At 43.1% G+C, this 25947-nt stretch overlaps 1 long non-coding RNA gene across 5 annotated transcripts; it reads right to left on the bottom strand.

Moving 5' to 3' along the window:
* Positions 1-11253: 11253 nt before the first annotated feature.
* LOC120692691 lies at positions 11254-25057 on the bottom strand. 5 transcript variants are annotated; one of them, XR_005682706.1, is made up of 4 exons: positions 24399-25057; positions 24171-24307; positions 12175-12362; positions 11254-11633 (listed from the first exon to the last, which is right to left on the bottom strand). It is a non-coding gene; the product is annotated as an uncharacterized LOC120692691 (long non-coding RNA). The 5 variants fall into 5 exon arrangements; XR_005682708.1 differs by lacking the exon at positions 12175-12362 and having other exon boundaries at positions 11254-11626; positions 24399-25056; XR_005682707.1 differs by lacking the exon at positions 12175-12362 and having other exon boundaries at positions 11363-11633; positions 24399-25056.
* Between the last annotated feature and the right edge of the window lie 890 nt (positions 25058-25947).

Below are 25947 nucleotides of genomic sequence, written 5' to 3' on the forward strand. Positions count from 1 at the left end.
CCCGCTCTTCCGGCAATTCTTACATTTTCATCCTGCACGATTACAAATAAAAGGAGGGAATGAGAAATCCAAACGACTTAGTAGAGCTAGAGTATACAATTGACAAAAAACACTTACATAGACCATACACTGACGAGGGACTTGTCTAGGGCGTCTTGATGGAATAGAAACAAAAAATGGTCAAAATCAATCCAAATGTCATCCATTCCCCGATAGAAATGGGTATGTTTAATTCGAGCAGCTAGCATTATATACCCCTCTGCACATGCTTTCAAGTACCACTGATGTAACTCACGCATTCTTGTTGGTAGGGTGTCAATCAACTCTGGCCACATCAGAGGTTCCCCCAGTACAAATGGCTTTCTTCCTGCCCCTTGGTGAACCGGGATTTTTTCCTGACCTAGTTGCTGAGCTTTTGTGAGGTTCGTTTCCTTGACAAACTCAGCAGTAGCTTCATACTCTTTTGAAAGCACTACTAGAGGGGGTACGCTTTGTTTGGGCTGTTTGCCGAGCTGGGGGACTTGGTTGTACCTCCGATTACTCTTCTTCTCCCATGATTTTGTAATCGAGCGGTCGTAATCCGACATCAGTGGAGGCTTTGGTTGGCACATCATGGATAGATAGAATTTCTTCGCTGCCGGATCCACTGGTTCCTTTGGCGGAGGCTTCTTTGGCTTCAACTGCTTGCGCACGTCTTCTTGCACATAAGCATCCAATTCCTCTGGAGTCATTTCGTAACTTGACTTCTCTGGCGCGGGATTCTCTTTCTTCTTCCGTTCTTGGGTCTTCTTATATCTTGGAGGTGGCGGTGGCGGCACCCAAGCAGATTTCTTCTTCTTTGCGGGGCGAGGAGATGGCGGAGGCGGACAAACACTAGGCTCCCCGGAAGCGGCCAGTGACAGCGATGGACTAACGCTGGGGTCCTGGGCTGCGGACGGTGACGGTGGATCCACACTGGGCCTCGGAGACCCTTGAGCAGCTGGCGGTGACCTCGGAGACGGGCTAGGATCCCTTCCTGCAATTTTTATGTACTGTTTTTTTTTCCAACAGATCCAAGTGTGGAGGGCCTGTCCTAGTTCCTCTTCTCCATCGCCTCCAGGGTTCTCGAGGTCGAGGTCTTTCCATCCTTTCTCGACACGGTCAACCATGACTCTAGCATATCCTTCTGGAATCGTCATGCCATGGATTGTCCCGCCTTGAACAGGGACTTCAGCAACCCCGTGAGCGACTACTTTCAGTTTTTTCCTTAGCGGAAATAGAAGCTTACAGGGGGTCCTCACGGCGATGTCATCCACGGAGTAATGTTCCGCAACCGTTTCCTCTCGATCTGCGGCTGGGTGTTCCATTGAAGCGATGCTGCTACGACGCTGCGAGCCGACGGGGCTAGTCTCCAGCTGTGCCATTGATCTGGCTTTTGGTGGCTGCTGTTGGCTAGCTGTAAGTGCACCTTCGATCGAAGCAACCCGTTCTTCTAGGGCACGCACCTTCTCTGCTACTTCAGCTTTTCTTCTCTGTTGGCTTCGATACGTCTCTATGTCGCCACTGAAGCCATGCTTCCATGGAACTACGCTCATGAATCGCACATGTCCTGTGTGTTCCGGTGTGCCAAGAGCGTACGTCAGCTCGTCTTTCTCTCTGTCTGACTTGAAGCTGCCTTCAGACGCGGCCTTTAGTGCCACATCGAGCCTGTCGGCCGCTTCCCTTATGGCATCGCTAGTGACGAACGACCCATCTTCCATATTCAATGAGCCTCCATGAGCGTAGAAGTAATGTTTTGCTCGCAATGGCCAGTTGAAAGTCGCCGGTACGATTCCTCTGGTAATAAGATCATCTTCCATCTTCTGCCATTTCAGAATCGCCGACGCATATCCTCCTTGCCCAAGATGATGGAAGTGCTTCTTTTTTCTCGCATTTTCCTTGGCTTGGGCTGTCTTCTTCTCGCTATCCTCGGACGACTTGTACTGCACGAATGCCTCCCAATAAGGACGTTGATTCTTGAAGTTTTTCTCGTAATCCGGCGTGAGTCCCTTTTTAACATAATCTTTGTTCAAATTTTTCTTGAATGTCTGAAAAGCAATAGCCATCTTCTTCATGACCCAATCCTTAAATAGCTGTTCTTTGTCCTCCGGAAAGGTGAAGTGCCATTTGACATCTGCCCATAACATTTCTTTCTCGGTCTCGGGAACGACGTCAGCATCGATATTTGTGGCTTTACTTTTCTTCCATAGCTTGAAGCTAATGGGAATGTGGTCCCTGACATAACATCCACATTGATTCACCACCGTCATCTTCACACCCTTCGGAGACTTTGGTTCACCGTCAGGATGCAATGAAGTGATAATAGTGTGCCCCTCCATGATTTTCTTCGACCCATGTTTCCGTTTTGGTTTCCTAGTCAATCCGGATGCCTAAAAAATATGTATTTAGTACGCATTATACTTACATACATAATTAATGTGTATGTTTATATATATAAGCACGAATTGTATATACCTCTGCGTTATCATCTTGCACAGTCGTTTGTTCTGTCTAGTTATCATCTCCATCGCCAGTATCGTTAAGGTATTGGCTGCCATCGTCCTCGGCAGCATCCTCTTCATTGTGGTGCGTGCCCGTACCAATTATGTCCGCAAGAAAGGCCTCGTCGTCATCACGGCGAAAGGGTTCCATTTCGTTTCCTATGTGAATCACATATGTTTGATATGCAATTTTTTACTAATTAATAATGTATAAAAAAATTATAAGTGCACCTTCGATAAAGCCTCACAATGCATACATGGACAAAATTTCTAAAATTTACATCATATACATCTTATATACAATGTGCCCTGGAATTTAATAAAATGTGCCCTGAATTTTCTAAGATTTTCTACTAATTACACCTGTTTATATTTATAGTATAGCAAACTAAAATTTACAAAGAAAATTAGAAGTTCAATACATAAAGTTGTACAAGACAAAATTTACATCATATACATTTCATAACATACAATATATAAAACAATAAATGTGAAGCTCTTAAAGACATGAAGTTTTCTACAATATATAATATTTTTGTACAATATCCATAATTATTACAAGATATAAAGACATACTTTTGTACAATATATCTATAATTTCTCTACATTTTCCATAATTTTCCATACATTTTTCATAACTTACATACATTTTCCAAAATTTTCCATAATTTCTCTACATTTTCCATAATTTTTCATAATTCCTCTACATTTTCCATAATTTTCCATACATTTTCTACAAATTTCAACAAATTTACTACATTTTGAACAAATATCTATAATTTTCTACAAATTTCAAAAAATTTCTACAATTTTCACTAGTGCGTATCAATTCCTAACATTTTCCTACTATTTTCATTATTTCTACGTATATATCTACCAATTTCTTACAAATTTTCAAAAAATTTTAACAAATTTACTATACTTCGAAAAAAAATATCTATAATTTCTACAAATTTTCTAAAATTTCTACAACTTTTGTTCAATTTTTTACAAAATAGAATACTGCTTTAAACTAATTAAAAAACCTAAACTAAATTCGAATTTGAACCCTAAACCCTAAACTAAATACTGCTTTAAACTAAAATTCAACCCTAAACTAAATTTGAATTTGAACCTACTAGTCAAATAAACTAAATTTCAACCCTAAACCCTAAACTTAATTCGAATTTGAACCTATAATTCATTAAATTAAAAAGGTTCAATCACAAACAAAAAAAATAAAAAAACCCTAAACCCCCGGGGGCCGGCCGCTTGCCTCTGCCTATCGGCGTCGGGTGCAATGTGTGAGGGGGGGGGGTGGGGGGAATCGGGGGCGAGGAGGACGTCGCGGCTCACAGCTGCAGGCACGCGGTGGCGGTGCTTGAGGACGGCGGCGGTCGGGGATGGATGACGCGAGGACGGCGGCGCTCGTGGACGAGGCCGGTGTGGTGGCGTGGCACGGGCGAACTGAGGGCCCGCATGCGCGTGCTCGGCGAGGAGGAGCTGCGGCGGCAGCGCGTGAGCGGCGAGCGGGCACGACGACGGCCCACGAGGAGGCACCGGTGGCGTGGAGCGGGGGCGCCTGCTGTCGAGGAGGAGAGGGCCCGGCGTCGCGGAGGCGGAGACAGAGGCGCGACAGGGTGTCGGCGCGGAGATGGAGGCGCGGCGGCGGGGCGGAGGCGGAGTTGCGACCGGCGGCAGCAGCGGCGGCGAATCGATCTCGGCGGAGGCGAAGGTGAGGGGAACGGCGCTCCTGAAATATATATAGGGGTGCCAATTTAGTACCGGGCCAAGGCATCGCCCGGTACTAAACTGGCGCCAACGGAAGTTAGTACCGGGCGTAGCCACGGCCCTGTACTAAATGGCCACATTTAGTACCGGGCCGTGGCTACGCCCGGTAGTAACCTGCCCTATCTGGCGAGAAATTTTCATGCAGTTGTTTAGTACCGGGCTAAGATTCAGCCCGGCACTAAACAACTAATTAAATAGCTTTTCTGTTTTTTTGTGAGTGTTTTACATGTTGTTTATTCATAATAAATTAATTATAAATACAAATATATGTTGTTTTCATCATGCAAAATTATATTTTTGTATTTTAGGTCACTATGTTTGATATATTTAATGTGTATCCACTTAATTTATCATATTGAGTCCAAATATTTTTTATATGTGTTTCAATTGTGTTTTGTGTGCAAACTATTATATAAATGCATAAAAAATTTAAATCTCAGTTATTTCATACATGTTAATTAAAATAGTTAATTAAATAGATTTTCTGTTTTTTTGGGTGTTTTATCATATATGTGCGTGCACTTAATTAAATATATTTTCTCTTTTAATTATGTTTATCACATTGAGTATGCACTTAATTAATTTATCATATTGAGTCCAAATATTTTTATATGTGTTACAATTGTGTTTTGTGTGCAAACTATTATATAAATGCATAAAAATTAAAATTTAAGTTATTTCATACACCATATATTACATCAATCACTTGGTTATATGAACATGAAATTATAACATAATGATTACACATCATCGTTTAATGGAACGTTGACAACCTTTCTTTTTACGAATGTCCCTTGATCATGATCGAGGCGTAAGTAAGGAGCGTCCTTTTTGGACAACAGGATGCTAGGGTCAACATCGACAGAGAATGGAGGACAGGACAACAGGATGCTAGGGTCAACATCGACAGAGAATGGAGGACAGGACAACAGGATGCTAAGGTCAACATCGACAGAGAATGGAGGACGGTCGTAAAACTGATCAAAGTCTTCTGACTTGTCCGAAATGTCTTCAACTCTAATGATTTTTCTTTTTCCTGGAAGAACTATGTGGCGTTTTGGCTCGTCGTCGGACTTGCCTTTATTTTTTTAGGTTTGCTATCCATGTCCTTCACATAGAAAACATGTGTCACATCCTTGGGGAGGATGAATGGTTCGTCTTTATATCCAATCTTTTTGAAGTCCACTATTGTCATTCCATACCGGTCTATCGTTACACCGCCACCTGCTCGGTTCACCCATTGGCATCGAAACAAAGGAATCTTCAAGAGGTCATAGTCAAGCTCCCATATTTCCTCTATGACACCAAAGTAGCTGTCCTTATTTCCATCATGGCCTATTGCATCAATACGCACACCACTATTTTGGTTCGTGCTCTTTTCATCTTGGGCTCTTGTGTAAAATGTATATCCATTGATCTCGTATCCTTGGTATTGCAGGGTGGAACTCAAGCTTTCTTAAAATGAAAACATAAATAGTAAACCATAATTATTTTGACACTCTTCAGTTCAATGCGAACGCGTCGTTCCACGCCATAAGGGATGCGCAATCAATGTTCGCGGCTTTGTTTCAGGCTCACTTTCTCTAAAACCATCGAGAAGAAAAAATGTTTGTTTCGAAACATGTCTATGTCGTTAACCTTGACCCTGCGGTGATGACACTGACATTCGGGGCTAGTATTGACATCCACGACACAGTGCGGTACAATAGGACCCGATGAAGGATTTTATTATTGGGACCAAGACCGTACTCCTTCATCGCGTCGTCATATATACCGCACCGCATTGTGGATATCGATGCTAGCCCAAATAGCAGAGTTTTCACCGAAGGATCAAGGTTAACGACATATTCATGATCTGAAACATACATTTTTTAAACTTTTCGATGGTTTCAATATGAGCCCCAATAAATACATCATTAGAGTGACAAAATAATGCAACTAAATGCATAACAAATACCAAACTAATTAAGCATGCCACTTGACAAAAATTGAAAAAAAATCTGAACAAATTATTAGAATAAAAATGAAAACATAAATTATAAACTATAATTATTTTGACACTCTTCAGTTCAACGCGAACATGTCGTTCCAAGCCATAAGGGATGCGCAATCAATGTTCGTGGTTTTGTTTCAGGCTCACTTTCTCTAAAACCATCGAGAAGAAAAAATATTTATTTCGAAACATGTCTATGTCGTCAACCTTGACCCTGCAGTGATAACACTGACATTCGGGGCTACTATTGACATCCACGACACAGTGCGGTACAATAGGACCAGATGAAGGAGTACGGCCTTGGTCCGGATAATTTCATTCTTAACTGACTCAAAAGGTTTGGATTTCATAATTGAGACCAAGACTGTACTCCTTCATCGCGTCCTCATATATACCGCACCATATCGTGGATATCGATGCTAGCCCCGAATAGCAGTGTTTTCACTACGGGATCAAGGTTAACGACATATTCATGATCCGAAATATATATTTTTTAAACTTCTCGATGGTTTCCATATGAGCCCGAATAAATACATCATTAAAGTGTCAAAATAATGCAACTAAATACATAATAAATACCAAACTAATTAACCATGCCACTTGAATAATGCAAAATCACATTAATTCTCAATAAAAAAACCTAAATAAATTAATTGAGAGAAATCTCTAATTAATTGAAATAAATCTCTATAACTCCTAATTATTTTGACACCCTTCAGTTCCAGGAAAACACTCTTTTCAATATCCAGAAACCATCTAGAAGAAAAAAAACTTTATTTCGGAAAATGTATATGTCGATAACCTCGACCCTGCGGTGATGACAATGCCTTTCGGGGGGACACGGTGCGGTACAAGGATGTCACCAATCGGCCAGTCGCAGCACCAATATTTCCGGTTAATAGGAACACAGCACTAGGCACAGGCAGTGTGCTCGTTGATATGCTCTCAGTGCAACAACGGCCATGCTGACTGTGTCAAATGCTGTCTTCGTATCAATCGGAAGTGCTGGTGATGCGACCAACCGATTCGCAACGTCCATATAGCGCATAGTGTTTCCCCGAAAGGTAGTGTCATCACTATTGGATGGAGATTAACGACGTATACTTGTTTCGAAATAAAGATTTTTTTAGCTTATAGATAGTTTCAATGTGAGCCTGAATAAATACATCACTAGAGTGTCGAAATAATCAATTCATAATAAAAAAATCTATTATAATTCTTTCATTAGTTCATTATAAAAAATTAACTATCCACATTATGGTTATATCTACTACAATCACATGTTTTGTCTACACTCATTCTAAAAATTTCTACTATCCAAATGCTCATCTGAATCTAAAAATAAAAAATATGCTACGGTCATTTGTAATATATAGAAAATGATTGAAAAATATGTCTATAAATTTTTCATATTCAACCTAGCCAATACACCTACTCCCACATTCAAGTCATCGGTTCTATATATCTCAAATCATTGCATAAATCAAAGAAATCATACTCATCCTCACTATTTCTAAAAGTCACAAATTTCTCTAACTATAGAGCATAAAACCAAGAATAAAGACTATTAATGAAGAGAGGATGAAGTTGCAAACCTTTGGCGCACTTGAATGAGTCCAAATCACAAAAAAATGGATCAAATAATGGCGGCGCAACTCTAATATGAGAGAAGAAACCGAGCTCGAGCTAGTTCTCTGGTGAAATGGGCGCTGGCTCGGCTCGGGGAGGAAGAAGCCCCAATTTATAGTGGGAGCATCAGTACCGGGTGGTGGCTACAGCCGGTACTAAAGCTCCCCATTTAGTACCAGCTGGAGCCACCAGCCGGTACTAAGTTTCCTGGCGCCAATTTAGTACCGGCTGGTGGCTCCAGCCGGTACTAAATTGTCACTAGCTGTTGCAGGCGGCTGTTGGGGGCTGTCGGTGGCGCACTTTAGTGCCGGCTGGAGCCACCATCCGGTACTAATCGGCTCCCATGGGCACTGTTTCTTTGATCCGGTACTAAATTTGCACGTTAGTACCGGTCGAAACCGTGACCGGTACTAACGACCGTGGACGAATGTACGTTTTTCTTGCAGTGTATCGGTTTTCTAAAATAAAAATCCACCTTGAAATTTTTCCGCAACACGAGCGCTTCTTACGGCGAGCAGGCTACTGGACTACGAGCGTCATCCTGATCCATCGATGTACCCCGCTCATCGGGACAGTGATCGCCATCGATCTGGGCAACACCAACTAATTCTGGTCTTAAAAGGTACGCAGATGGATTTTGTTCCTCTTGTGATTCTTTCCTCTTTATTAGAAGTATAATTATAAAGAAGATAGACTGCTGGGCGGCCGGGCCGGGACCAATGTTGGTCGACGACGACCATGCAATGCATGCTGAAGAAATTAGATTTGTGGTAATTACTTGTATTCCACATTTCCACCAATGAAAACAAGCAGATTGAACAAGTTTTCCGAAGGGCGGTTCGTCCAGAGAGCCGTATGCAAGCGCGAGAACACACATCGTTATTTATTTGGGCGGTACGGTATATGTTTTTTTAATGTTCAGAGCCTTGCTTCCCTCGTCGAAAGAGCAGCGAGCGAGGCGGCTAGCAAGCTAGGCCGGGCATTCAGGGTTGCAGGCCGGGCACGCAGACTTGCAGTCTTCCATGGTGACGTGGCAATTCTCCTTTCTGATATGGGTCCCCGCAGCAGTAGCAATCCTGCATACCACGGCCGAAGTAGTCGCACTGACCCGAGAGGCACCACACGATCTTGATCTTGCTCTCATCTGGTGATGATGTCAAGTTGACTGCAGGAGGAACAACAACAGCATGTGTGGCCTCCAGAGGCTGAGGACGACCTGCTGAGCAATTTCGCGTTAATTGATACATATTCATTTACGAATTAAAGTGCACAAGAGCATCGTATCAGGGATAAAATATATAGAGTGGACCCAGCCTTTTCTAATAAAAATGTGGACTCAATTTTACATGATTGCGTCATCCTGATTCTAAAGACACTAGCCATCTAGCTAGCTGTAAAGTGGACCCAGTTTTTTCTACTAAAAATGTTCTGTCGACCAAATGTAGACGCAGATCGATGCACAAAGATAAGTACTGTAGAACCGCAAAACTACTGATGATGCACAAAGATGAGTACTGTATGTACTGTACACGCAGGAGAATGAATGAAGATCAGAGCAGAGGACGGCGCCGCAGATATCGACGTCCAGGCCGGGATCGGATCGAGATAAGCAAAGCAACAATGCAAAGTACAAATTGGATGTATATATACTTACCACTCTCTGCAGGCGAGCCGAGGCATCCAAGGAGGAGCACGGCGGCCAGCTTTACTAACATCGCCGCCATCACGTCGCTTCTGCTGGTCGTCGTCATATATATATATATATATGAAGAGTATATTCTGTAGCCGGCCACAGAATACCTTGTTCTATAGCCAGGCTAACCGACCGCACCAACTAGTGTCGATTGCTGTCAAACCGGCGCGAGCAACGATCCCGTGACCCGATTTAAATCACCGGCGCCTTTTACGATCGGGGGTTTCCCACGCCGCATGACCCGAGCCGAGCCGATCGTGGCTTCCAGGCTCGTAACTGAATACATTAATGGAGTTCTTCTAAGGAATCGTTACTATAATATAATGACGAGATCAATTTACCATGTAATAGTTACACATTTGGATTGATTCAAGACTAGGGACGAAAATGGTCGGAAACGATCGGTGAAAGACTCCACCACTTTTACTTTCACATTTTTTCATCGAAAACGAAAGCGGTACGGTATTTTCGGAAACGAAAACAGCACCGGTATTCCGGTAATTTCGAAAACAGAAATATACGGTCGAGAGCACATCGATAACGGTCGAAACCCATCAAAATGATATTTAAAAAACGATAAACATATCAAACAATAAAGCATAACATTAACTATATGACTTGACACATCTCATGCAAATAGTGAAGATTCGATTAAGATACTAATCCAAAAATACGCGATGCGCGAGCCACGAGGTGAGCATTGCTAAGTCGCTGTTGAGGATAGCACCGGAGGGTAGGGGGATGGCTACGCCGGATAGTGGAGCCGTGGAGACTGGAGAGGGGGCGGCGCCGTGGAGACTAGAGAGGGGGTCACGACCTCGCTGGGGTCAGAGAGTGGGGAGTGGGGAGTGAGGGATTTTGAGGCTAGGGTTAACTTGAAAGTCTGGACCAGCAGGAAGCCCACGAGCTATTGGGCCGGGAAAGTATGTGTTGGGTTGTGCTTCAAATACGATAATACCCGTAAATTACCGGATAAATTTCGAAAATAGTCGGTAGAAACTAAAATTGTTTTTGCTTTTAGGTTCAGATAAAAATATGTTTTTGTTTCCGTATTTTCGGTAGCCGTTTTCATTTTCGTTTACACCAGAAACTCGGTAAAGTCTCGAAAACGGTTCCCAGTAATCGAAAATTTTCGTTTTCGTTTTCAACCCTATTCAAGACCATAATCGGGATACAGAATAGTTATTTTTGTAGCCAGGCCACCTAGCAAACTAGGATTGGTCACGAGAACAATCACCAGGGTCCGCACATCCCTCAGTTGTAGCTCGAAGGCGAGAGCCTCCCGAGCGAGCCGAGCCGACCATCCAGGAGCGATGGAGCAGTCCATCATTGCGTAACTGGCGCCAGTTTTGTATGAGAAAAATTAGGTAATTAAGAGAACCTAGGGATGCGATCGAGATTTCAGCTGGATTCATTTGTAATAAAAAAACATTGCCGTCCAGAATACACATGCATCTAGGTAATTACGTAAAGTTGGTTATGAGAATACTTGAACTAGGTATTTTGAACGGACATAAACAATTCATTTACGAGAATGACATGAGCCATGTTACTAAAAAAATTACGATAAATTTATTAGAACCTTATATACGTGAGTTACGAGAATGCCTCTTGTACTAGAAGTATCATGGCGGTTTACTATATAATACTACAATTAGGAAAGATGGTTCGAATATATATCTAATATCTTGACAGAACATGTATGAATTACAAAAATGCCTAACATAACGGAATACATATGGTGGATTACCGTAAATAGATTAATCGAGAAAGATGGATTACTATAATATATACATATAACCCATTTTGGCAGGACAAATACAATAATTTTATAAACATCACACTAAATAGAAACATTAGCTAAATAAATTTACATCCGGTATTTGAGAGAATCATTTAGAGGTGCTCTCATTCAGCTGCATCTGGTTGGGCAGATATTGTACTCAAATCAATGCACAATGCCTGTTAGCTGCTCTTAGGTGAGCTCATCTTGCGCGAAACTTGATATAAAGGAATCATCACCTGAAAACTTCATAGTAACGAGGAGAATAGTCAATAATAAATTCATTTCATATTTCTAATATTTATAGGAATGACATCACATATGGCTATCTACAAATGTTTAGAAGTTATCACTAAATGATGGGTAGATACATACGTAATTTTCTAACTGACTTATGACAAACATAATTCAGATTAGTAATTAGCACGAATTTGCTGTAACGTTGACCAAGTTCCAACACAATTCAAATTTTAATTCCATGGCACACGAATTTGCTGTGGTGAAGGGACAATGAAGATTCTAGTAAAATTATTAGAATTGTCTGCAATCAAATTAGTAAACGGTAATGAAATTATGAGAATTGTGTGATAGCAAATCAGTAGTAACTATAAGAACAATTTAAGTTACGACATCAATCAAAAAATTGGTTTCACGCAACTAAAGAAATGCAAAGAAGCCAGCACAGACAAAGCTGGCGCCACAGACAAAGCAACAACCAATTCATTGCGGGAAAGCAAATGAATAGAAAAGCACTAAAAAAGATATACAGTGACAGAAGAAATCTAACGCAAGGGCAATCTGCTGCTAATCTTGAGGGAATCTGCTGCTAATCCAAAAGGAATCAGATCAATGCTGACTTAGTATGAAGGATTTTTGCGGTTGCTTGCCGCAGAATCTTTGTTTCTGGTCTAGTAATGCCTATTCCCAGCAGTGAAGGGATGGCAAACGGCCAGGTCCGGACTATCAACAGATGAACTAAGACAAAAATAAAAAGAAATTATTTAGCAGAAGAAAGGCCCAGACATGTTATAAATAATTTTGACTAATATATGACTAATAGAGGTCATCAAACATTAACCCAAGCTTCACCGAACTATGTTGGTTTTCATCATATACTGGCCTTTTACATCTCAGTTACATGTGCAAATTTGTTGTGCAACAGCTAATGGTTAAAGATATTTCACAAGTGGGTTTACAATATTTCTCATGACTACGTTAAAAGATTATCGCATAGTTGCAATATACCCAAAAGGAGAAGGAATTGGGCAAATCATAGTGACATGCCAACTGCAATAATTAAGACGCTCAGGAACCATTTTCTATAGCCAGGAGACCAAATTACCATGTGAAAGTAATCGGGTGCTCTAGCCTAAGAGGGGGAGGGGGTGAATTAGGCACTAATAAAAACTATAACCTATGGCTCCAACTAGTTTGCACAAAACTTAAACTAAAACATGCTATCTAGATGTGCAACTATGTTGTTCTAGTGTAAAACCCCCTATCCCAAAAGAGTTTAGCAACCTATAGCCTTTCCTATCAAGAAACTACTCTATGAAAGTAAAGGCACATAAAATGCTAGTAAGAAATGCGGAACCTTAATGAGCGGGATAGGAGATAGCAAACTCTTGACGCGGGTGTTTATCCCGTGGTTCGGTTAGCCACAAAGGCACACCTACATCCACGTTGTTGTAGCACTCACTAAGTGAAGCGTCCCCTCATAAGAGAAGACTTAAATGTGATACAAACATCAGTCCCGGGAGGCTGATGCCACATTTATTACATCAGATGGTTCATTACTGTACAAACCTCCGAGGATTACACTCGATACAGATGATAATAACTAGTAACCAAGCTACAACATAACATCAGACCGCAACCCACATGGGGTCTAGCTCGGGCTCAGAGTACTGCGTCAGCGAAGACATTCGAACAGGGCCGGTTCCACAGGCAAGGTTGGGTATAGAACGATAACCCTACTCGGCGTCGTCTGGTACGAAGTCTGGGTCTTCTTCTGTAAAAAGTAAGAATGGGGTGAGTACAAACGTACTCAGCAAGTTCAACCACACCCACGGAGGGGGTTATATCAGAATAATATGCACAAGTAAATCAAGGGTAAGGTTACGGTTTAGTTTACAGAAAGTTAAATTTTATGGAGGGGTTTATTTAGCAGAAAACATTTCAGAAAACAGTTTTTGTATTGAGTAACACGGGGTTCAAGTCTTAACTGTTACCGGACTCCCCGTCCATCGTACACTACAAGAAATGTGACCTTCTATGACGAATATCTCATGACACTCGATCAAAATGTCACTAGGTCATTCCCTTTTATGACATTTTATATAGGGTGGTACAATTTAGCGACGAAAACTAGGTGTTCGTCGCTAAGACAAGATGAAAATTGTCATAAACTAGTTTTACTTCATGTTGTGACGAATGCATTTTTGTCACTTGAGTCCAACTACAAACGTCATAATTTTATGACAATGCTAAATTGTCACTAGGTTAGGTGTTCGTCACTAATGTCTTCGTTAGGCAACGACGGTGACCTACGTGCAAACTTATTAGGTCCCAAACCCATTGTTCATGTAAAAATAAGTGAAAGGAAAAAATAGAAATTGTGATTTTAAGATGGAAATGGTACGATATGAGCCATTGCTAAATATAATATTTTACCTATAGTATATTGAATTCATTGAACATAATAGCCCATCCTAACGCCCTCAAAAAGAAAAATAACAGCCCACCTTAACCTGGAGCTATTTGGCGGTCCATGTAAATAAAAAAGCAAAACAAGAAAGAAGATATTGGTGCCACGGATCGAACCAGAGACCTCCAGATTCCAAACTCTCACCATTTCCACTGAGCTAGAGAATGTTTCCTAATTTTATTTGTAAACAAAGCATATTTCTACAATTATTAGTTACTCTCACCAGCACAAAATCACCGCTCCTGGGAACTGGGCGCAGACGAGATCCAATCGGGGGCGCCCGGGCTCCCTCGACGGCCGCACGCGCGCTGCTCCCTCCCGCCGCCCGCCGCCCCTTAGCGCAGCGCGCAGCGCGCCTGTGCCTTGTGCGGCCGGCGGCTCCACCCGCCGCCCTGCGGCTTGCGGCCTGCGGGCGCATCTGTTGGCTTGGTCCAGCCTGCGCCGTGCTGTGGCCACCCGTCACATCCCGCTGTCAGTCACCCACTGCATCTCTCCGCCCATCGCTACTGATTGGTACTGCTACTCTTTCTCTTTGCTCCAATTGCAATCAGCAGACTAGGGAATTAGAAATTACTAGTGCATTGCGCGGCCCCTACGCGCATTCTGTTGTCTGAGATTTTATTTGGGAATCTTAAGTGGATACAATATATGTACACAGGGAGCTGCTCTACTACATAGCAGATATATGTACATGGATGGTAGGAATACATAAATAAGGCTAGTTATTGGAACATAATTTTTGCTTTACTATGCTATTATTCCCTGGTTTTGGTTCCCAACCTTTGAATGGTAATAAATTGATTATTTAAATGCTGGTGAATAGCATTCAAATGTTGAGGGTATTTGTTCCTCTGTTTTTTGCTCAATCTTTTCCCTGCTATTGTTCACGGGGAGACAAATAATCATCACAGAAAGTAGTACGCATTACAATGAATTCACCCATGGTCAGCTTTCCATTTCTAATCATACACTGAAAGACGAATATCCTACACAAATGGTGAGCATAGAGCATAAGGTCCTCAAATGTACATATTGTATTTCCATTTTGCTGAACTCCATGCACAGTCCCTGTTCATAAACCAAAATCTTGCAAATGGAAAAGGTAGAATATTGATGCATAAATGAAAAGCATACATAAATTTGGCAGATTTTCTTTATTAAATTAAGTCTGCAACAAAATTTATGCCTTAACTGAAGCAAATTAAATACTTGATCCACATAACTGGAACCTTCAAGGAAAAACAGATTCGGTAAAGGTTTAAGTTTTATTGGAATTGCCCAACTACAGATAACATATGCACATATTTCTAGCCAAGTGCAGAAGGCACATGGACTTCGAATTATTTACAACAATGCATTTTACTTGATGACAAGGAAATAGTATTGCATTTCACTTGATGGTACGGATGCATTATAGTGCACCATTTTATTTCATGGATTCATGTCGCATGTTAGCGCCTAGCACTTGCTATTTGATTTGTGTAGAGAGGAGAAGAATTCATGGTAATAACCAGATACAATTGGACATGATACTTTAGACTGTATTTATGGAATTCATATATTGCTTGGTCATTTCACAGAAGCTTACTAATTTATGTTGATTGCTGAAGCATGTTTGTGCTCATGGTAGTTTGTATCCATTCTTTATTTCTAGATGCATCCTCCCATCTTTCGCTAAGTTTTGCACTTGTTTCAGTGATCTTCAAATGGACAAAAATTGGATCAATAGTAGGCTTTTTAGCAAGGCACATCTAGATGGAGTCAGTGAGTTCATGAAGTTTGTCTCTGAGAAATTTCCCAATGACGAAGACATACTTTGTCCATGTCGTAGGTGTTTGAATCGGGTTCATAGAAATAAAGGAGTTGTGCAGGATCACTTGTACATCATGGAGAAGCACTAGATGGCAGAATTATTGAAAATGCAGATCATCTTAATGAACATATTCCTTTCAACGAGGATGTTGGTATGAACGAGGATGAAGAAGACCTTGATGATAGGATTCCTGATATGGTAAAGGAGTTGTTCATAGCTGAGGAACAAGGTGCTGAGAATTCTATGTTTGCAGCCATATTAGAAGAGATGAAGGAGGAACTTTTCCCTGGTGCAGCTGTTACAAGATTTTCTTTTGTTGTGAAGTTACTCCACATCAAGTCATTCTATCGAATCAGCAATGCTGCGTTCACTGCAATACTAAAGTTGTTATCATTAGCATTCCCAGCTTGCTCTCTTCCCACATCTTATGATGAAGCAAAGAAACTTATTCGTGCATTGGGACTCGGATATGATACAATCCATGTGTGCCCGAATAATTGTGTTTTGTTCCGGAAGGGGTTGGCAAAACATGATAATTGCCCAGTTTGTGGTGAATCAAGATGGAAAGATGCGGATGGAAGGAAACAGATTCCTCAGAAGGTATTGCGGCATTTCCCATTGGTTCCAAGGCTGAAGAGGATAGTTGCTTCCAAAAAAACCGCTGAGGAGGCACAATGGCACAAGTTGAAGAGAAAACCAGTGGAGAATGAGCTTAGCCATCCAGCTGATGGTGAGGCATGGAAAGAATTTGATAGAAAATATGAGTGGTTTGCAAAAGATGCAAGGAACATCAGACTTGGTCTTGCTACGGATGGTTTCAATCCATTTGGCAAAATGAACTCCTCATATAGCATGTGGCCAGTTTTTGTTGTGCCTTACAACTTTCCCCCATGGATATGTATGGATGAATCCAACTTCATGATGTCCCTACTCATCCCTGGTCCGGAATGCCCAGGAAAGGACTTTGATGTCTTTTTGGAGCCACTCGTCGAAGAGTTGCTCACCCTTTGGGCAGGTTTGGAAACTAAAGATGCATTTAGTGGAAAGGAGTTTAAACTACATGCTGCAGTTATATGGTGCATTCATGATTATCCAGCTTTGAGCACATTGTCTGGTAGAGTCACAAAAGGATATTATGCTTGTGTGCGTTGTGACAAAAATCCTTGCTCCAGAAGAATTAGGAATAAAATCTGCTATATTGGACATCGTCGTTTTCTTCCAAGGGACCATCCATGGAGGACAAAGAAATATTTTGATGGTCAAACTGAAAAACGTGACAAGCCAGAGGAATTTAGTATAGATGAGCTGATGCAGCAATTGGAGAGGGTGAAGGATGTTAGGCCAGGAAAGCATCCTGGAAGCAAAAAGAGAAAGCGGGAAGCAGAAGATCAATGTTGGAAGCGAAGGTCGAGGTTATGGGATCTGCCATATTGGGAAAATTTGAAGCTGCGACACAATCTTGATATAATGCACATCGAGAAAAACATTTGTGACTACATTATTGGCACTTTTCTGGGCATTGTTGGGAAGTCAAAGGACACTATTAATGCCAGGCTTGATTTGGAAGACATGGGCATAAGACAAAATCTACACTTGTGTCGTCATGGAGATTCATACTGTTTACCACACGCCCCTTACACGATGAGTAAAACACAAAAGCTTGCTTTTTGTGAATTTTTAAGAAGTGTGAAATTCCCAAATGGATATGCTTCAAATTTAGCAACACATGTTAGTGTTGATGCATGCAACCTCCAAGGACTCAAAACTCATGATTGCCATATCTTACTACAAAGGATTTTGCCTGCTGCTCTACGAGGGCTCATGCCTAAGGAAATATATGAAGCAATTGCTGAATTAGGTAACTTCTTTCAGCAATTATGTGCTAAAACTCTGAAGGTAGATGTTTTGCATAGAATGAAAGAAGAAATACCAATCATTCTGTGCAAGCTTGAGAAAATATTTCCTCCTTCTTTCTTTGATGTTCAGTTGCACTTAGCTGTTCATTTACCTGATGATGCACTCCTTAGAGGTCCAGTACAATATGGATGGATGTACCCAATAGAAAGAAGGTTATATACCTTGAAACGTTTTGTGAGGAACATGGCAAGACCTGAAGGATCCATTGCAGAATCATATGTCGCTAATGAGTGCTTGACTGCTTGCTCGAGGTATTTTGATGATGTCCACACACGGCACAATCGGGAGGGTAGGAATAGAGAGCGTGTTGATTTGAGAAAATGTGACCTATCTGTTTTCCAGCATGGAGTTGATTTGCTTGGAGCCTCTAGGGTTACATATCTCGAACATGAATATGACAAAATGGTTTGGTATGTGCTGAATAATTGTCCAGAGGTTGAGCCATATATGGAGTATGTCATCCCTTCTATACATTTTAAATTTTTTATATAAGCTATTAGTTATTAGCTCTAATGTGTTGAATTAACTATGATTCACAGGTTATATAGGAAAGAGTTAGAGAATGAGGGAATTCCTGATGTTGAAAAAACCATTGAGAAGCAATTTTCCTCCTGGTTTAAGAAGCATGTGAGTTTTTAGTCCATATCTAAAATGAAATATTATCAGCGTATGGGTTTTCACAATATTTCACATGTACTTGCGCAGATTGCAAAACTACGTTTTGTGAATGGAGAAGACATCAGTGATGACTTGTATGCATTGTCATGTGAACCTGATCTAAGAGTTCGCCTATTTTCTGCATGTCTTGTACATGGTGTTCGGTACCACACTGTTGACCGTGAAAGAAATAGAAGAACCCAGAATAGTGGAGTCATGGTTGAAGGTACACATGATGGTGATAATATTGATTTTTATGTGTGTGTGTGTAAATTTTCAACAGAAGTACAGAACTACATTCTAACATTACATCATACAATATTTGATTAGTTATTCACTGAACAAATCTCTAATTTCTGTTATTTAATATTCTTTACCTGCTCCTTTGGCTTTACCATGAGCCACATCACCTGTTATTTAATATTCGTTATATGAATGATGTAGAGATTTAAATTTTTATTGATTCTGAACATTCCTGTTGGAGCTATGCATTGCTAAACTAGCACTTCTAATACCAAATTTTTAATGATGATTTCCATGTCAGTTTACTATGATCAAATTTGATGTATAGCTTTCGCTTGAAACTTATATCTAATATTTTGTTATCCTTTCATCGCTAGGATGACATGAACGCTATTATGGCAGCTCCAGTTGAAGATGAACAGCAACCCAATACTGCAATTGAAGCAGTTTCTCAAGTTCTACCATCAAGTAAATTCCTTCAAAATGTAGGCCTTCAGCCAGCCTTGAAGAAAAGATCTAGCCGAGCTGAAACTTTGCGTGTGCAAGAGCTTGAAGCGCAACTTGAGAAGGAGAAACAAGACAAAGAGGAACTTCGACAAAAGCTTGATGGTCAGCAACAAGAGATAGACAACCTAAAGAAACAGTCAGAAGAAGCAAGACAGAAGCATCTAGAAGATGTTGGAGATCTCAAGAAGCAATTAGAAGAAAACAATGCTCTCCTTCGTGGTTTGATCAGCTTCAATCAGAGTCAGTGATAGGTGAATACTTATCCCTAACGTGGTTTATGCTTTCATGGGACTATGGTATTTTGGGAATATTATAGCTAACTTTGGATCTAGGAGTTGATGTGTCCAGATGTGAACACTAGGTCCTTTTTGGCTTGAAGTGCCATACTGCTCTGCTGTTTTGTGAACCTGTTGGCTGCCAAATGTGCAAAATGTGAAGATCCTGTTATGTGTGTGGATCTAGATGGTGGTTGTCATATTTTGTGAGATGGTTCTGTTGGTGGAATATATGGATTATTGCTATGTCAATGAACTATTGAACTGTGATAATATTATGTGAATGAAGTATGGTTATGTTATTCTATACTACAAATACCATTTTGTGAGCTGGATGTGGATGTGTTGGGTTACAAATGAGATTAAATTAGCATTATACGATTCATGTTTGGACGGCCACAATAGTTGGGCAGCACTATAGTGGGCTGGTCTCATGTTGGCCCAACTGCGGGCCTTGATATGAGCTGGGCCAACATGGATTGGGTCCAGCTACAAATGGACTTCGCATGGGCTGGGTCAAGCATAGTTGGGCCTCAACATGAGCTGAGTTACCTAAATATGTCTGTGTTAGGCTGCAAGTGGGCCTAAACATGGGTTGAGCCAGGCTACTAGTGGGTCTAAACATGGGCTGGGCCAGGCTGTAAATGGGTCTAAACATGGGCTGGACCAGGCTGCAAGTGGGCCTAAAAATAATGTGGGCCAGATAAATTATGATGAAATAAAAACGTCACAAGGTAGAGCCACGTCAGAACCACATCACCCAGCTTGATCCTATGTGGCGAAATCACATTCTACAGCTTATGACAATTTTCTCTCCAACAATAACGATTCTAAGGCGTCATAAAAATCTGTGACGATAAATGTATCGTCATAAAATCTATGACAATTTTAATATATTTCGTCACTGATTGTCATTAGTGACGCACATTCAATGACGAACTTTTTTTTTGTCACAAAGTCATCATAGATTAGATACAATGACAAATATTTAGTCTTCTGTGACACAATCTAATCATCATGGAAGGCCAAATTTCTTGTAGTGGTAGCACACGGCACAACTGCCAGACACAATTCCAAAACAACTCATGCTAACCCATCCCCAAAGAAACACTAGTTATGTGACCACACCGTAACTCGCCCAATACTATGGGCACGGACTATTCGAATAGATTCTCAACTCTGCAGAGGTGTGCAACTTTACCCACAAGCGGGTACCACAACACGAGCACCGAAGTGTCGGTGTAGATCCCGACATAGCCATTACCCACCTTAGCTAGACCTGACTAGCCATCACGGGATGCACCAAGAGGTCATCGACCGTTCACTTAGGTATAACCGGGCATAAGTCACTCGGGGCTTATCCCTTTTCCTTAGTCACCCGTTGCTATCAGCTCTCCTGATGGCTATCAAATTAACTAGTGGGATTTATGCTAAGCCGTTGCCCATTCAACGGTCGAGTGGTTTGCACGAGAGTGGAGTTAGGTGAGATGACACACCAACTCGGTCCTTAGACACGACAAGATGGATATCTCCCTTCTTTGCCCTGCCACACAGGCACGGGCTCACCAAATGGCAAATCACGCAGAAATGCCATCCATCCCGTCTGGACACACTTTTCAAAAACACCATTTTTTTATCCCTTCCCACACACGCACACATTTTCCTTATAAAACAAGTAGTATTATGAGCAAAGTCCTAAGCATTCTAATACCGATTAACGTCCAAGCCAAATTAGACATTAATCTAGGTGGTCAAGGAATGGTCATCACAAATCAAAGGGTGGCTATCCAACCGTGTTTTCATGCAAGCAAAACATATGCAATTTTATAAAGCAGGTCATTGGGTTGTGTTTATAAAAACTAGGACAGAAACATGCATCAAAGGATGGGATTGAACTTACCGTCTTCGTAGCCTTCGGGGAGGTCCTGTCCTTTGGGTTCGGGGTCACAGAACGGGTCCTCGTTCAACTGCTCACAGTACTGCTCGTTGACGGGCTCTTCTTTGTTCACTCCGTGGTCTACAGCGCACACAAACAAGCACACAATCAACACACAGAAAATAAAGACCAATCGTTGAGCTCGAATCGGGAACACATAAGATAAGGGGTACGGAGTAATATCTTTGGGTGGATTCCTAATGGCATGGTCAAAACTATGTTATGAAAGGTGTGGTAAAATTTTAGGTTGATCCGATGTCGTTTGGCGCATGAAATGATAGGTTAATCAAAGGTTTAGGGGTTAAATCAGGGTCCAGGGGCCTATTTGTAATTAAATTTAAGAAGGCATGGGCTTGGTTTGTATTTTAGAAATTATTTGGGTTATTATAAAAGAGTCAGGGGTTTATTTGCAAAAAGGTCAAGAGGTGGGAGGTTTCTTTACTAAAAAGGGGAAAGGCTAGGGGGTTTTGGGCATATTGCCCTGTCCTCTTCCTTCCCCCGCACTAGGAAACAGGGGAGGGGGAGGCGCTCGTCGGCGGCGGCCGATTCGGCCGCTCTGGGCCACGGCGGCGGCCGGGGTGAGGGGGAAAAGGAGCAGGGGGGCACGGCGGCTTGATTCCCCCACCTGGCTTGACTTGAGGTGGAGCGAGGCAGCGGGTCTTCGAGAGCGGGCGGCGGCGGCCACCGGAGTCCGGCGGGGCGACGCTGCAGCTGAGGAGAGGAGGGCCGTGGGGGTCAGTGAGGTCGGGGTGGCGGGTGTGGAGCTCGGAGGCGCCCCTTGGCCCTTTTTATAGACGGCTAAGGCGGTGGAGGCGAGGGTGCGGCGGTGGCGGGCCGGCGGACTCCGCGACCGGCCTTAATGGCGGTGGGGGCCGGCTCGGCGCGTAGCGGGGGCGGCGGCAGCTGGGCGGTGGCGAGGCGATGTGACGCCTCGGGCAGGCAGCGACCGTGCGCAGGCGGCGCTGTTCCGAGGTCGCCGGCGCTATGCAGCGTCAACGGCGGTCGGCCAGTGGCGTGGCGTGCGGGATCGAGCAACGTCGCGTCGCGGCGTGCCGTGCGTGCGCGCGCGGAGGCGGTCTGGAGCGGGCGTACCCACACGCGCTGGCGCGCGGGCCTGCGGCCGTGGTGCGGCGTGGCCGTCGCGGCTCGGTGCGCCGAGCCGCCGTCCGCGCGGGCGCACGGCCAGTCCGGGGCGGCGTGCGTGCACGCGGCCGAGCGGCGCTGCGGGCCAGGGTGGGGAGCATGGCCGGCCGAGCGGCTGCGGAGCAGGGGCGAGGGGAGGAACGCCGGGTCGGGCGGCGCCCCGGAGCGGAGCACAGCGGGGGGGGGGCGCGGTCGGGCCACACAGCAGAGGAGGAGGGGAGGAGAGAAAGAAAGGGAGAAAAAGAAAAGGGAGGAAGAAATGGAAAAGAGAAAAAAAAAGAAAAGGAAAGAAAGGAGAGAGGGAGAAAGAGAGAGCGGGATTCGCGGCGTCACCGGCGCTCGGTCGGCCACGCACGGCGCCTGGGCGCGACGCGCGGGTCGAGGGAGAAACAGGGTGCTGGATACGGGTGTCGGTTCAGGTCCTTCGGGGATCGGAAAATCGAAACAGGGAGGTTCCCGGAAAGTTGGGGTTAGGGTTTTAAGGAGGGGTCGAGCTCAACAACGAGAAACAGTTTTAGCGCACGATTTAATTTAGTGAGTTTTCGGGATGTTACACTAAGAGTATTGCTACTCGGTCACCAAGTCTCTTCCGTGAACGCAATCACAGTCACCTTGGCCCCGGGTTCCACTAAGGAGCTTCTCCACAAAGGATGGGGGTCTCCACGTCCCCCGCACAAAGATGTCGTCGCCGTTCCACACCAAGTCGGAGGGTCGATGACGTTGCCGGCGAGCTTCACGCTCCAAGGTGCCGGCAGCTGATGCAGTGACCACCGGTTGAACCGATGCCTTGTTCCGATGCATCACCGGTTTATCCGGTGCTTAAGAATCTTCTCCTGACAGCTGACGTCATTACACCGATGGTATGCACCGATGCTTCACCGGTTCAACCGGTGCTGAAGAATTTTTTCCTGGGGTCTTGACATCGTCTCTGGAACATAGGACGCCCAATGCACCGATGCCCCCTTTTTGACCCGTCGGTTCAACCGGTGCCTATAGGCTGACTTGGCTTTGATTCCCTTCTGCACCAAACTTCATAGCGCCGGTTCTTCCGACAAGCGTCGGATGCACCGATGCTTAGGCATCGGTTCTTCCGGTGCTCCTGATTCGAAGAGCCCCGTAGGGGCGGCCCTTCGGGTCTTGCTACGCATATCTTCTCTTTCTCTTTGTCATCACTTTAACCTAAAAGCCTGAGAATGATCATCTTAACAATCATATTAGTCCAAGTGTTGTGTTGTCATTCGATCACCAAAATCACTTGAGATGGCATAAATGGTGCCATGTTCCTTACACCATGAAATAATTATGGATAATTCAGATGATGAATGACCGCAATTTGGCATCTCCGGAACCACTTACTTTAACGATGCAACCAATTTACCATTAACTAATTAGGCTAACTTTTCCAAGGTCAGCTAAGTAGGCTTCTCTTGAGTCAATGCAGCCAGGTGTCAAAATGAAATTTAGATGATATGGTCAGAACAAGAACCACCAATTCCTTGAGGGTAATCAGAACAACGGAAAAACACTAAACAAATGTATGTATAGTAAATAGGACAATCTAATTCAATGAATGAAGGGACCCAACCTTAATCTGCAGGAAGAAACCTGTAACTGCATAGAGAAATGATGGGTAATGCTTTGCCTGCGCAGGCGGCAGGTCATCAGCTTCTCTTGAGCATTTACGCAAACACAGAGAATGCATAAACATAACCCTTGGTTAATCTGCGAAATTTATATACACAACATGCAACAATTATCGTAAGAGTAGAAGCCAGTGATGGATGAGCACCCGACAGGGCTGCTAGCAGCTTACCGTGCCTGGACGACCTGCAGCTGCGGTAAGGATGCCCGCGTCCACAGGTGCGCCGCCGTCCCGCTCGTATGTCTTCCCGTAGCAGTAAGCCAGTAGCCACGCCTGGCAATTCACGCCGTGGAAACTCTAAAGGAATCACGAACCTCATGGTTGATGGATAGGTGCAACTATGTGGATCTGCTCACCTCGGATTATGTCCGCTTTGTGGAGATGGGGATTAAAGGGCCACCAGTGCGTCAACAATGACAGTCGCCGTGAGGAAGCAGTGACACGCCGCCGGTGGAGGGATGCTAACAGCCGTTGAGACCTGCCAGTACCTAAAATCGATAGAATCAAACAAAGCTATGCAACCTGGTATAAAATCGGAGGAGGATGTGCATGGGAACGGAGCAGCAGTGGGTGGTAGATGGCTATGGATAGGGATGCGAGCAGATTTGAAGCTTGTGATGTGGTTGGGACGGGATCGTCGCCGGCGGCGTACGAAGCACGGGAAGGATTTGAGTTTGTCATGGTCAACGGGGGAATGCCGTAATTTGGGGCGGCGGCGCGTCGCCCGTGACGCTAGGCAGCCAGCTCGGAACGCTGGGATCGGCTGACGAGCCGAGCCGGGTGGGACTGGGTAGGCGCCGTGCTGGGCGAGATCGGTTCGACGGTTAGACCCGGCCACAGAATGGGCTATTCGATAGCCGGCTACAGGTAATGAGTTATATATATATATATATATATATATATATATATATATATATATATATATATATATATATATATATATATATATATATATATATATATATATATATATATATATATATATCAGATGGAGAGAGTCGTCGCAAGCACCATTTCGAGAGTGCCCTACATTCATCGAGACTTGGTCCTCTCTCTATGTATATATAGACGGCCGGCCGGGTATATAGAATTAATATACATGCATGCGTTGATTAATTAATTCGATAAATGCATGCGCGCGTGGTAAATACTCCCATATGCTAACGGATCCAACTAGTAAATGCATGAGATGAGTACATATATACCCATGCATACCTGGGACTATCCTTTCCGATTAGCTACTCGTGTAAATAAATACTAATAGCCTTAAATAAAGTAAGGAAATATATATATTGATGTGCATGCTGCTCACAGTACGGGAAAAATCCATATATATATATATATATATATGTATATATATATATGTGTGTGTGTGTATATATATATATATATATGCACGATGAACTAAATGTTGTTTCCGATTAGATAAATTGCAGTGCCATTTACTTAATTTCGTTTATAGGTTCCGGAAGACCAAAGGTTTTTACTCGAAACCATGCAGCATCGGTTTTTTTTTTGACACAAGGTGGTAGAGCTTTATTGATCAAGAACAGTTACATCATTTGATAAGATATCAACAACAAAGCGAGGGGGATCATCCTCCCAAATACAATAAATCTTTGAAATTATAGCTTGCTTTGCTAATTCATGGGCCACCACCTGGTTTGTTTCTCTTCTGCAATGCTCCACGTACGCAAATATTCTGAACTCCTAACCAAAT

Source organism: Panicum virgatum, chromosome 9N (genome assembly GCF_016808335.1).
Source record: "Panicum virgatum strain AP13 chromosome 9N, P.virgatum_v5, whole genome shotgun sequence".
NCBI lineage: Eukaryota > Viridiplantae > Streptophyta > Magnoliopsida > Poales > Poaceae > Panicum > Panicum virgatum.